The sequence below is a fragment of the Protopterus annectens genome, chromosome 9.part0 (genome assembly GCF_019279795.1).
Source record: "Protopterus annectens isolate FY-2018-M chromosome 9.part0, PAN1.0, whole genome shotgun sequence".
Lineage (NCBI taxonomy): Eukaryota > Metazoa > Chordata > Ceratodontiformes > Protopteridae > Protopterus > Protopterus annectens.
The window spans coordinates 1,475,452,647-1,475,466,099 of NC_056743.1; the positions used below are offsets into that span (position 1 = coordinate 1,475,452,647).

The following is a 13,453-nucleotide window of genomic DNA, read 5'->3' on the forward strand; positions in this document are numbered from 1 at the left end:
CAGTCCATGTCTGAACCTACATCTGACTATAGAACTGTGATGGTCATATATGCCTGTGCATACAGACAGCTATGTACACCTTAACTGTCTCTCCTCACCCCATCATACATGATTACTCTTATCTATCAGTATGTGGCACATATAAGATATATCTGTATATGTTGGGTGTGATATACATATATATATATATATATATATATATATATATATATATATATATATATATAGGTAACATATACAACTATATCATTTATAGACAGGCAGAGACAGGGGGAGAGAGAGAGACAGAGAGAGAGAAAGAGAGAGCGAGAGAGAGAGACCCTAAAAGGCATAGAGTGATGTAGTGCTGCAACCACTTGTACACCAATTGTAACCAATGGCACATGCAAATACTATGGTGAGCCCCACTGTTTAATAGTAGTTAAGTAGGGGTTGTTATCCCACATCACCCACCTTGTGTGTGTGTGTGTGTGTGTGTGTGTGTGTGTGTGTGTGTGTGTGTGTGTGTGTGTGTGTGTGTGTGTGTGTGTGTGTGTGTGTGTGTGTGTGTGCTTGTGTGTGTGTGTTTTCTGTATCTATTACACATGCAGCAGAATACTCATGGCTAACAAGCCTATGTCTGTGTAATGGTCACCCATTTTATGGTCCTGTAACTAGTGTCCTGCACAACAGCAGCCTACCTGTCAGCAGCTACTGATGTCATCCACCCCAACAGCAGTGACAGGCACCCTCCAAATGCATAGGTCTTGTGGCAAATCTGATAAGTATATAGCACTATAGTGTAGACAGTTAGATAGGTAGTGATTCTAATCCCAACACTGGCAACTCAGTGTGTGTGTGTGTGTGTGTGTGTGTGTGTGTGTGTGTGTGTGTGTGTGTGTGTGTGTGTGTGTGTGTGTGTGTGTTCAAGTATATCCACTTGTGGCTGTGTGTATTTCCTGCCTATGTATATTCAATGCCAATACATTTTAAGGCCTGTTCCACCCTGTTAACCCCATTGCACTACTTTACAGGGCCTGTTGATGTGATCCACCTTAGATGCACTGTTGGACACTCTCCCGGAATATGAGCTCTGTGGCGCAAGTGATAAGTACATAGCACTGTAGTACATGCAACTGGATAGGTAGGGGTTCTAATCTTAGCACTGCCAAATGTGTCTGTGCATGCATACCCCCTGTAGCAGCATGGCTGTCTTGTCTGTGTGTGCAATGGTAATACCATTTTGTGGGCCTGTTCCACCCTGTTAACCCCCTCATTGGCAATCTCCAGGCCTTTGACGTGCTACTCTGGGTGGCAGTGACTGCCATAGCAGCAACCAGTTCTGCTGGATATTGCAGGGCTCAGTTATTTCTATGTTGCACTGACAAGCATGTAGTTGTCATGCAACAGACTGGGCTGTGGACTAGGAATGTGGGTGTCCAGATGTCAGACATGCTAGGAATGTAACGGATAGAGACACTGAGTCATTATTATGGGAGGTGTAGTTGTAAGACATATGTGCATGCATACAGTGTGTTACACAGGATTGGCATGAACAAGTGTGTTTGGAGGGGTATGACGTGTGACAATCATCTGTCTGTCATGTTTTTGTAACCTTAATCTGCACTGACTTGCCAGTAGTTCAGCACACATAATAGGTTTTATGACAAGCATGCCATAAGTAGGTGGCACAACTGTTGATATTCTCAAACAGTCTGTGCAGTTGTCAGCTCTACCTGATATTGTAGGCCTCCCATGCATCCATCAACATGTACTTGGCTGTGTACTGGTTTGATGTCTGCATCACAGGCCCAAGTACGCTGTCATTTATCCCATTATATGTAGAAGTAGTGAGTCAATGGCAATCAGGATATGTTTGTAAAAACACCAGTGATTCCCCAAAGCTGAGGTGGCCTAGTGACTAATGCACTACGATGCAGTTCAGAGGGTCCTGGGTTCAAAACTTGGCAGGGGGTGTGCATTTTCGCTGATGTGGCATCAGTGTAATGCATGATATATCTATAGAAACAGCAGCTAGTCTCCAGAGCTGAGTTGGCCTAGTGGGCCAATGTACTATGAGGTAGTTCAGAGGGTCTTGGTTTTGAGACTTGGCAAGGGTGATTATTGTATTGATGTGCACAACAGGATAAGGTGATTAAAGCAGTTTTAAGCAGGTTTGCGCAATACAATTCTAAGCAGCACTTAGTCCACTTAAACCCGCTATATTTCCAAAAAAAGAAAAAAAAAGAAAAAAGAGGTGATAGGAAAGTGGTGAAATGGGGGCAAGTAGGGGGAAAAACAATATGAAAGGCATGTAGGGATATGCAGGTTGGGTGTAGGAAAGGAGCATAGCTCTCCATTTCTTGTACAGCAACAGCTGTGCATGTTGTGGACAATTTGGAATTTGGAGCCTCACATCTCACAGGGAGGGTTGTGGGTGACATACCTTTGTTGATTAATTGCTGGAATAATTGATTGATGGCAGTGTACATGGGAGTGAAATGGAGATTTATGTATTGGACGATATTATTTTCTGGGACAGATGCCCCCCTTTTTTTTTAAGGAAAGAGTAGAAGTTGGGGACATGTTGAAGGAACATTTGGGGAGGTAAGTTGAGTAGGAGAGGGTGCATTTGCAGACAGACAAGACAGCAGACAGGGGCAGTGCCTGACACATGAGGGGGGTAAACACCTTTGATAGGGAGGGTGTTTGGGAATTGGAGGACCAAGTGCCCCCATAGCTTCTGTAGCACATACATATCTCTCAAGCTATCCAGATGAGATGGTATTAGCCAAACTGTAACACCTACATGTACATAACTACAGGAAACTATTACATGTCAGAGGAACATATATGACTACCAAGGTGTACTCTGCACAGATGTGTGAGTTTGTTACTGGCATACTTCATCTGGGTTTATATCTGTGTCTAAGGTTTGTGGCAGCAATGATCACTATCCATGGCAGTGTGACACTTGAGAGCCATGTATCATGCACAGTACAGAGAGTTTACACTTATCCTGCCATCATTGGCAGGCATGGGGTTAGACTATCAGCAGATATTCACAGACATACCAGGCATACAGCCAAAACCAACAGTAGACCATTAATTTGTCTTAACTTGGAACAGTACTGTACTTCATGTCATTTTATTTAATGGTGTCTTATCACCTTGCTGAGAAATGCTGTTTATGCACTACTACATCTGGACACAGACATTAGTAAACCCTTCATACAGCAACTACAGACATTTATTTACCTGTAAATACTGTGGGGAGAATATCTGTTAACAATACATAACTGTTTCTAAAAATAGTCAGTACTACTTGTCTGTTACTATAAATATATCTTAGCACCTGTCCCTGGATTCAAACCCTGGCCTGAGTGTGGCAAAATTAACAACATATATATTGCTTATCACACTGAGCTAGTGAACCACTACTGTGTATTGACTGAGTGATATGTACCTAAAGCTCACCTGGTGACAAAATGTGACCTGATAATATAGGTAGAGTGTCACACAAGACTGCAGAGACAGTTGAACATGCATGCATGAAATCCATGCATGACAGAGATAGTAGGTGAACTGTGTATTAATACTTGGAATGCAGGTCAACACAATCTCCCCACTGGCCCTGGGCATGGGTTTGGTTGAGCCAGTGTGATCTTAAGGTGAGTCAGATAGACTTAGTGAAAAAGAATAATTAGTGGCAGCTGATGGTCAGCTGTTGAAGGAGGAGAAAAAAAAAGTAAAATGGTAGCATATTTGTGTCAATGCATGTTACAGGAATCATGTGATCTTCATTGATGGGCAACACATAGAAGCGAGAAAGAGCTCAATGCTACCACATACTCTTACAGCAACAGTATTTTTTCTTGGAGGCAAACAGGCTGGAGAGAAGGTATCAGCCCTGCACATACCATTCTGATGCCCATGGTTGGGGCACAGCACCACTAGGAACTGTGAGGTGAATGAAGAAGACCTGTCCATACAACTGCACACCCCCTCCCAGTCTAAATGCAGGCACAATCCTCATTGTATAGTCATGTGTAACCCAATGACATTTATCCTAGACTGACTAGTTAATATAATGGCCACACTACAAATCCTGAAATATCACAATATAAGCAGCCACACCACTGATATTTTCACTATGCCATCATTTTTTTTCAGAAAGTAAATGGATCACTAAAAAGATATTTGCATTCTTCTACATACAGAAGTATTGCCCTACGTCTGCTGTCATAAGGAGGGTGCATATGTCTGAGGCAGGTGTGGACAGTGACTAGATAACTGTATGACTCTTTTATCTTAGGGAATTGCTCCACAGCAATCTGCTGATAGGAATATGGAGAGCACAGATACATTTGTTGTGATATATAAGAAAAGACATTGCACAGGTGTGGACAGCAGTAGCCCAACAAATATATGGATGTACAGTTATGTTCCCTGATAGGTAGCTCAGGTGGATAGGTGTCACACTGTAGTCCTTCCCCATGCTGCTCTGCTGGACCACTATGTGCAAATGTCCTACAGAATACAAGATTGTAGGTATGGTGACATGGTGGTACAGCTACCACATGGGTCCAGGACCAGCACAGATGCTTCTGTGCATTTTTGTCCCTGCTTACTGACCATAGGTGTATATCCACATGTACAGGTAGATACATAGCAGTTAAAGAGTGGATTTACCTAAAGTTCTCCCAGGTAGACTCATGTGGTACTGCAGGGTCTCCACAGATGTCCTATTATGAGCAAAGGTGAGAGCAATCAGGTATTTTGTGAATGTGTACTGCATGAGTTAGTGAGAGATGCTAATTAAGTTGTTAGTCACAACAGGGCAGCCTGTTATATCCACTGTAGGGTCAGTGATATGGCCCTGTATGCTAGAGGTATAGCTGGTCCAACTAGTGCCCTGTGCCAGTTAAACAAACTGCTCTACAGTATACTGGACCATATTAAGGTGGTTCTTCTCAAGTGTGGAGAAAAAAATATGTGTGTGTGTGTGTGTGTGTGTGTGTGTGTGTGTGTGTGTGTGTGTGTGTGTGTGTGTGTGTGCGTGTGTGCGTGTGTGCGTGTGTGCGTGTGTGTGTGTGTGTGTGTGTGTGTGTGTGTGTGTGTGTGTGTGTGTGTGTGTGTGTGTGTTGTGTGTCACGGTTTGTGGCTATAATCCCTTGCCAAGGATGTAAGAGGTCACAAGTGAAATCCTACATGAGATTTCTTTCCATCTTGGAAAACTGCTGTTGTTACTATTCTTGTCAGAGGTTAACTGTTGTAATTTTCTAAGTATCTGAGTACCACTGACTCCTCCAGAGTTGTTTACTGGTTGATTCACTTGTTTTTTTCTGCTTCTTTTTTAATTTCATTTTATAGAGTAACTGAGCACTGATGCACTCTGTGCAACTTTGCCAATGATGTAGCCAAATAAAGAGTATGGAGGACATTTTCATGTTTACACTTAATTACTTCACCCATACAATCGTTTTCCTGCTTGACAGCTGCTCAGTTGTTCCCAAGGCAACATTAGCTTGCACTTATCTTCACTAAGGAGCTCTGATTTGCTTCTAACTGTACTGAAAGAATCGACACACTGTATATTGCTCTGTCAACACCACAGATACTAGTCAGACAATAGTCCAGACAGCCCTCCCTTAGCCTCTGTTGGCTTCCTTGTGCACTTAGCCAGCTAACATTTGCAGCACTGGACAATATGAAGGGTCCACAAACCCATTTCACTTCTGATACCAGCTTCCTAACACTTGATATCATAATGATATCATAATGCAGTATAGTAACTGTATTATGCTCACTGGTAATCAACTCCTACAAAACACAGGAAATCTATATGTGAGAGGTGTAAATATCTAGATAACATGGAGGCATCCCTTTCAGAAACAGCAAAATGCCATGAACATTACATGCTCTCACCCTCATGTGAACCACACCATTCTCACACAGCACACTAAAATATCATATGCTGATGTTGTAAAAAAACTTTGACAAAGCCTCACAGAACTTGTAAGATCAGGCGTCTGAAGACGTCAATCAACTCACCTGCAACATGCATATCTTCTACAACTTACTGATAATAAATATAATTCTATACCAATTACTGATAAAAAATACTAAATGAGTTTCTGATAAAAATGTATTAGTGGTCAGTGACTTGACTGTCAGGCATACAGACTTCCCACTCATCAGGCTGGACAAGGATAGGGTTACTGTTAGTTGTTTTTTTGGGGGCAAGATCACTGACAATGCAAGTGCCCTCAGGAATGTTATATAAGACAAGTATTACTTCTACATGATGGTGATCCATGTGAGAGTGAGTGACCTGGGGTACAAAACCCTTATGGATATGCTGAGAAAAGGTGTGTTTGAACTCCAGGTGTGTTACAGATGCAGGTAAGACTCTGGTCTTGAGTGGATTTTTTCTTTCACCAATAATGATTTATAGGTATAAAGAGAAGATAATTGGATTTAACAACTGGTTTAATAGTTGGGGTCTTCCAAGGGGATCCAGTATATATCAGCTGGAATAAGATTATACATAGTCCTATTTGTTTTGCAAGCAATTGCCTGAATCTCTTATTCAAGCTTTTCTGTAAGCTGGCAGCAGCCCTTGTTGCCCACAATGCCTTTTTTAGACAGAGTCCATCTAATGAACATACTAACTTAGCAAATTTATCTAACAGTAAACTGGACCATATTAAGGTGGTTCTTCTCAATGCCAGGAGTCTCAATAACAAACTGTCCCATCTGAGCACTCCTGCATCTGAAACATGTCCAGGTATGTGTAGATACAGAGACATGGTTTAAATGTAAAGAAAACAGTCCCTCCATATCTAGGTTATGTGCCTACCATGCCTTCAGGCCAGATGTTAATTGCATGTGGGTCTATATTACAACGTTGAACTCACAGGAGTCCAAATGTTGTAATATTGAACCCAAATGTTCGAAACACGGAAATAGTGAAGCTACGGAACACAGATTTTTTCCCCAGGGAAAAAAAATTGGTGGGCCATTTTAATGGCTTTGCTATTTCCTCCACTGTGGTGCGATCTCGGAGTTGGTATATTTAAGTAGGGGGGTGTGGGGGGCAAAGCCCCTACATTAGATTAAGTTTAAAGTGTACATGTTTTTTTTTTTTTTTTTGTACCGGAACAGTAATTATTTTCCCTGGGAAAAAAACTGCTGTTCTGTGAGTTCGTACTTTTTGAGTTTTGAATTCACAGTTTGATATTACATCATTCGGGCTCCTGTGAGTTTGACGATGTAATATAGACCCAATTGCAATGGCCTTTCCATATCTGTCAAGGAGCATATCTCAGCTTGACAGATACGCAGAGATCCATAAACTGAGTTCCTAGAACTTCAGTTTAACATGGACAAAGCACGCTACCAGCTGATTGCATGTTATAGAATCATTTCCATGTCTCCTGATGATCATTTTAGATTCCTGGATGTTTTAGAAGAAATTCCTATACAAAATAAATTCATAGGTGACTTCAATTACTGGAACACCTATACTTCTAACTTAGAATATGTCCAGTGACTTTTGAATTTGATAAACAGGAATTAAGTGGCTCCAACAGTTAACAAAACTGACTAGAGGCTAAAATATTCTGGATCTTGTCCTCACTAATATTGCCTCTGCCTGTTCCATTCCCCTAGTCTGTCCTCCAGTTAAGTCAGACCATTAACATTTACTCTATAAGCCACCATATCTTCTGTTATCAATGTCTCCATATTTGAGGAATTCAAAGGGCTGAACATTATATAATTAAATGATTAAATCACTAAATGTATTTTATTTATTTATTTAGGGTGGCCACGATGGTACAGCGGTTAGCGTTGCCACCTCACAGCAAGAGGTTCTCCAGTTCAATCCTCGACTGGGGTGCCTTCTGTGCAGAGTCTGCATATCCTCCCTGTAGTTGCATGGGTTTCCTCTGGGTGCTCTGGTTTCATCCCAAAGACATGCTTAGGGGGATTGGACACTCTAAATTGGCCCTAGTGTGAGTGCATGTGTGTGTGCCTTCTGTGGAAGGTTGGGTGCCGGACTGGCAACTTGACACTGTAAAACCCCACTGCCAATCATGAGCGGACAGGTGATCCACTGTGGTGACCCCTAACCGGGAAAAGCCGAAAGTGGATTTATTTATTTATATTTTGCTTACCAGGGTGTTGCACTGATCTCAATGGACCATTTGCAGACACAGCCTGGGTGAATACCATCACATAAGAAAAGAATAAAACATATTTACAGATACAATGATATGCTAAAATACAAAGGTATATACATATTTGTCAGATGCAGGAATATGCTACTACAATTGAAGCAGTTTACAATGTCAAAACATAGATGAAAAAATGGAATTATGCTTTGCAGAGATTAATCAATAAGATGCAAATATAATGATTGAGATGTCTTATGCTACAGGGACAGCTGCATATCTTTATACAGAGAGGTATGAAGACATTAGGAGAAGCAAGTGAGCATAGTTGCTGGAAAGGATACCATGGGGAGAAGACAGAGAAAAAGGTGAGAAATCCATATAGAGGGGAAAGGAGTAGTTAGGAGTAGTGTGAGAGAGATGTAAAGAGAAGAGGGATGTAGGCTGTATGAGAGGCAGTAAATAAGGCAATAACAAGATGAGATAAGGAAGGATGAAATAGGGACAAAGCAGTGTGTGAGAGAGCTGCAGGGCTCGTGTAACATGACCTGAGTGAGTGCAGCTGCACTTTGTTTGGTGAAGAGGTATTCCTTGAACTTTTGTCTGAAGTCCAAGTACTTTTCAACGTTTCAGACTGAGAGAGGAATGGAGTTCCATAATTTAGGTGTTAGAATACAGAACGCATGGTCAGTCCAATAAAGTTTCATTTTTGGAGTTTGTAGGGTAGGCTGAAATTGATGGATACACTTGACATTATATGTGGAGGGTTTGATGAAAAGTTAATGAGTGAGATAGGATGATGTCTCAGAGAAAGGGCTTTGTGAACTAATCATCCTAATAGAAGATTGACTCTCAAATGTACTGGGAACCATTTAGCTTTTGTATCAGATAGGCAGTGGTCTTCATTACTGGGAGAGATAGTAATGAATCATCAGATTTTACTGGAGATAGTTTGTAAGGTGGTGGTATTTCTCTCAGACCCTGCAGCTATAATGGGTGACTCATATACAAGTTGAGATAAGGGTATTCCTTTGTATATGGCAGGTTGGACACAGGAGGTGATAGTTTGTTCACCCAGAACAGAAGTGTGTTGGTTGGTATTTTGGAATGTGTTTTCAGTACGTAGCTGAAAGTTTATAGTTCGGTCTAGAAAAATGCCAAGTTATTTGATGAATATGGTAGTTTCTATGGTGATATTGTTAACACCTTTAATATTAAGGAAGCTGGGTGCTTTGCCTATTTTTGGTTGGTTCCAAATAGCATTCCATTTATTTTTGTGGAACAGAGTATGTTTCTGGCACGTCTATATCATCTTATCAAAGTTTCAGAAAATCGAATCTGATATGGTCAACACCATATCATCAAATTCTGAAACATTGTAAGATAAAAAAAATGCCTAAAAACAAAAATAAATAAAAACTTACCTTACCCCCTTCAACCCCCATACCCCCCCTACTTAAATATGCCAACGCATTACATTGAAATAAACGGAAATCTCTCCTTAAAGAGATTTCCATCTAAACATTCAATGTTTTTTGCTTTCGCTAATCTGGTGCAGCCAATATCACCTTCGATCTTGTCGGCCTTCGACAATGCGAAGTAGACCCTTTCTGGCTTATTAACTACTTGTTGAGGATTTGGAGGTCATCTTGAAGTTGAGTTTTTATAAAAGAGTGGAATTTGTTTGACGTATGGATGATTATGTCATCTGCATAAAGAATTGAGGTATCTGAGGATGATCAGATGAGGGGTTGATTGATAAATATGGAAAATAGTAGAGGGTCTGAAGTCTAACTCAGGGGAAGTCCTTTCATAAGAGGAGCTGTTTCAGAGGTAGCAGTGCATACCTTCAATATGAAGAATCAGTTCGTGAGGAGGTCTAAGAACCAAGGCTTTGCATCATCATTAATGCTTCTTTCAGTTAATTTGTCAAATAGCACCCATAATATCACTACTGTTGACTCTGACATAACTTCAATAAGGAGCTTTTCCTATGTGTAGACATATCCATTGAACTATCAGTCCCAACTAGAATTGAATGCAATAGGAAATTTAAAAAATTCTAACTTGGTGGTTCATCAACATAAACAAACTCCTTAATCTGTACAATTATATTCAAAATCCTTAGAACAAGGGTAGAATTAAAATATCACCAATAAACTGAAGAGCACAATAAGGACCAGTAAAGCCAACCAGAAACACAGATTAACTTCTGAAGTAAAGAATAACTACCCATTCTTCTTTAGTGATGTTAGAATACTAAACAAGCACTACTCAACATTGTTTTAAATTTTACTTAATGGGTTCATTCCATTCCAACCCAAATGACATAGCAAATATACTAACAAACAAGTTCTATGCAAACTTCACCCATGAAACTCCTATTCTAGCACCATTTATCCCAGAATCCATTATCGCCCCCATCATCATTAAAGATCATGCTCTTAACATCTTGCCAGAAAATAAAAACACTTTCTCTATGGGTCATACCTATGTGCCTATTAAACATCATAAAGTGTTTAACCTAAGTAAAGCCAAATGCTGTGTTCCAAAATCCTGGCACACTGCTGTGGATATGCTCATTCAAATGGGTCACACTACCATGGACCTTGGAAATTACAGGCCAATCAACCACATGAGACTGATATGTAAGGCTATGGAACCTATCATAACAAATTGCATTAATTATGATATTAAGAATCTCATTAGACTTGACCTCCCACAATTTCCTTGAGAGAGTTACACAAGCTGCCAACAGTGGTCATGCTGTTTGTACAGTTTACCTTGATCTGGCCAGAGCATTCAATATCATACACCATGTCAGAAATGTAAGGAAGCTAACATTTCTAAACATAGATCCATATATGTAAAAATTCTGCCACGGCAAGCTGTCGAAGTATAACCAAGTGTTTATTGGTATAAAAATGATTTTGTTTAAAGTGCTTTCTTTTGCCAAACAGGCAAACTTCATCAGAAACAAAATTATACATTCAAATCTGCATTTTATAACAGCAAGTAATCCTAGTAACCAATTAAGTTACATTGCTGCACGTGCCTTTAACTTCTTAAAGGCACCATAGTACTAAAAGGCAACTCACTGATGCTAAAATGTCACAAACAAATTAAAACCGAACAAAGTTAAAATATAACAAAAGTATATGTATATAAGAATGAAAAAGTGTGTAAAAAAACCCTACCAACCTTACATTTAACAATAATGCTCTGTGTAAAAGCACCCAGGCATGTTGAAGAAATACTAATCATAGATAAATATGACTAAAAAACAGCTTAAAAGTGCAGTTAGTCACAAATTAAATATTAAGTGCTTGCACATTATTACTTCATCTCTGCAAGCTTTTCAATTTTAAAATACTACTAAAGGAACAGGTTTCGTTTATACCTGGATAATTATAGGTGTTCAACTTGACTTGCCAAACTAATATAGGCAACAATGTTGACTTTCATCAGTCTGAACAAATGCTGCATAATGTTGCTGGTCTGTGACAGTGCAGTGTTGTGCTGCATCTCAGACATGTTCTGTGTGTTGTGTATCAGTGTCATGAGCTATGCCTCCGGGGCATATCTGGCATCACCAATAAGACAACAAAAAGAAAGATACTACAGAAACTGCAGATTTATTATAAAAATAACACCACCACAAGCTTTTACAACAATGTGCTTTTTTCATTCACCAGTAAGATACCCATGTGGAAGGAGTCACCACAAATAAATGGCTGGTATAGGTCAGTAGTTTGCCGGATAGAGAAATTTGGGGAATTGCCAAAATGGTGTGTAGTCAGACTGTACAACCTGGTGCTCAACACACCACCTCTGAGGTGATGTTGTAGAAATCTTTCTGGTTAGTGTACTGGTGTACTTGTGGTTCAAGCTTGGCCTTGATGGCAATTAGGGTGAAATCAGTGGCCTCTAGAACATCTGGAAAATGGGCTATTTCATAGAACATCTGCATAAGGATGTTCTCTCCTCTGTGGTTCTTGAGAACCAGATATGCTCCTCCATATGCTTCAAGCATCACATCCAGGAACTGGTGTAAAATTCATGAGGCAGATGCTTGTTCCTCATGATGGTCAGTAGAAGATCCTTGAAGCAAGGATAGTTAATGTGATGCATACTTTCATGTCCACTGGGATTGCTATTCCACCTATACCAATGAATTCCATGTGAGGATAGTGGGTCTATATTAGAACACTGAACATTCAAAATGTCGAGTGTTCTAATGTTGAACCCTAGGAATCGAAAATTTAAAACATCGAACATTCAGAACAGCAATTTTTTTCCTAGGGAAAAAAGTCACTGTTCCAAAACACATGCACACAGCACAAGCTCATCAAATAAACAGCAATCCACACACATACACTTAACTCTTACACCTAACCCTACACTAAACTATACATACACCACTAACTATCCACTTACCTTAACCCAAACCCTAACCCTAAGGTCCATCACTATCGCACACTCACCTCACCCGCGCCCTAACCCTAACTCACCTACCCCGCCCTAACCCTCTCGTCCACACAATCGTACACTTACCTAACCCGCACCCTAACCCTAAGTCACCTAACCTGCCCTAACCCTCACATCCACACAATCGCACACTTACCTAAACCCGACCCGTAACTTTCCATCACAGTGCTGAAAATACCGAAGCAACAGAAACAGACAACCAAATTCTTTCCCTAGGAAAAAATATGTTTTTCTGTTTCTTCGATATTTTCAGCGTTCACTGAAAACGGGTCGATATTAGAACAATCGAAATTTTGAACGTTCGGTTTTCTAATATAGACCCGAGGATACTATGCGTCTACAAGTTAACATATGGTGTCACTGTCCACATAGTGCCATTTGATTGTGGCACAGTCATGTAGATGATGGTATGTTAGGCATAGCCAGATCCTTGTAGGATGCAGAAGATGATGACCGACACCATTATAGATACTGGCTGTGAGACTGGCCTCTAACATATGCTGTCTGACTAATATTCTGCTTCTCCCATAGCATAGTCTCTGTATATGTTCACCATGAAATTACAGTGTACAAATTCACTGGCAGCAGAGGGTGTCATTTTGCAATTTTACACACACACATACACACACACACACACACACACACACACACACACACACACACACGCACACGCGCACACACGCACACACACACACACACACACACACACACACACACACACACACACACACACACACACACACACAATATAAAAGGTATAATCAGATTTATATTTGTAATGGTTGAATGCATGCTCTTATAAATTTTGA

At 40.3% G+C, this 13,453-nt stretch overlaps 1 protein-coding gene across 1 annotated transcript in view; it reads right to left on the minus strand.

The window, feature by feature from the left end:
- LOC122812125 (adhesion G protein-coupled receptor E1-like) overlaps positions 1-13,453 on the minus strand; it is a gene marked incomplete in the record, with an annotated part of 2,110,064 nt that overhangs the window by 1,024,414 nt on the left and 1,072,197 nt on the right.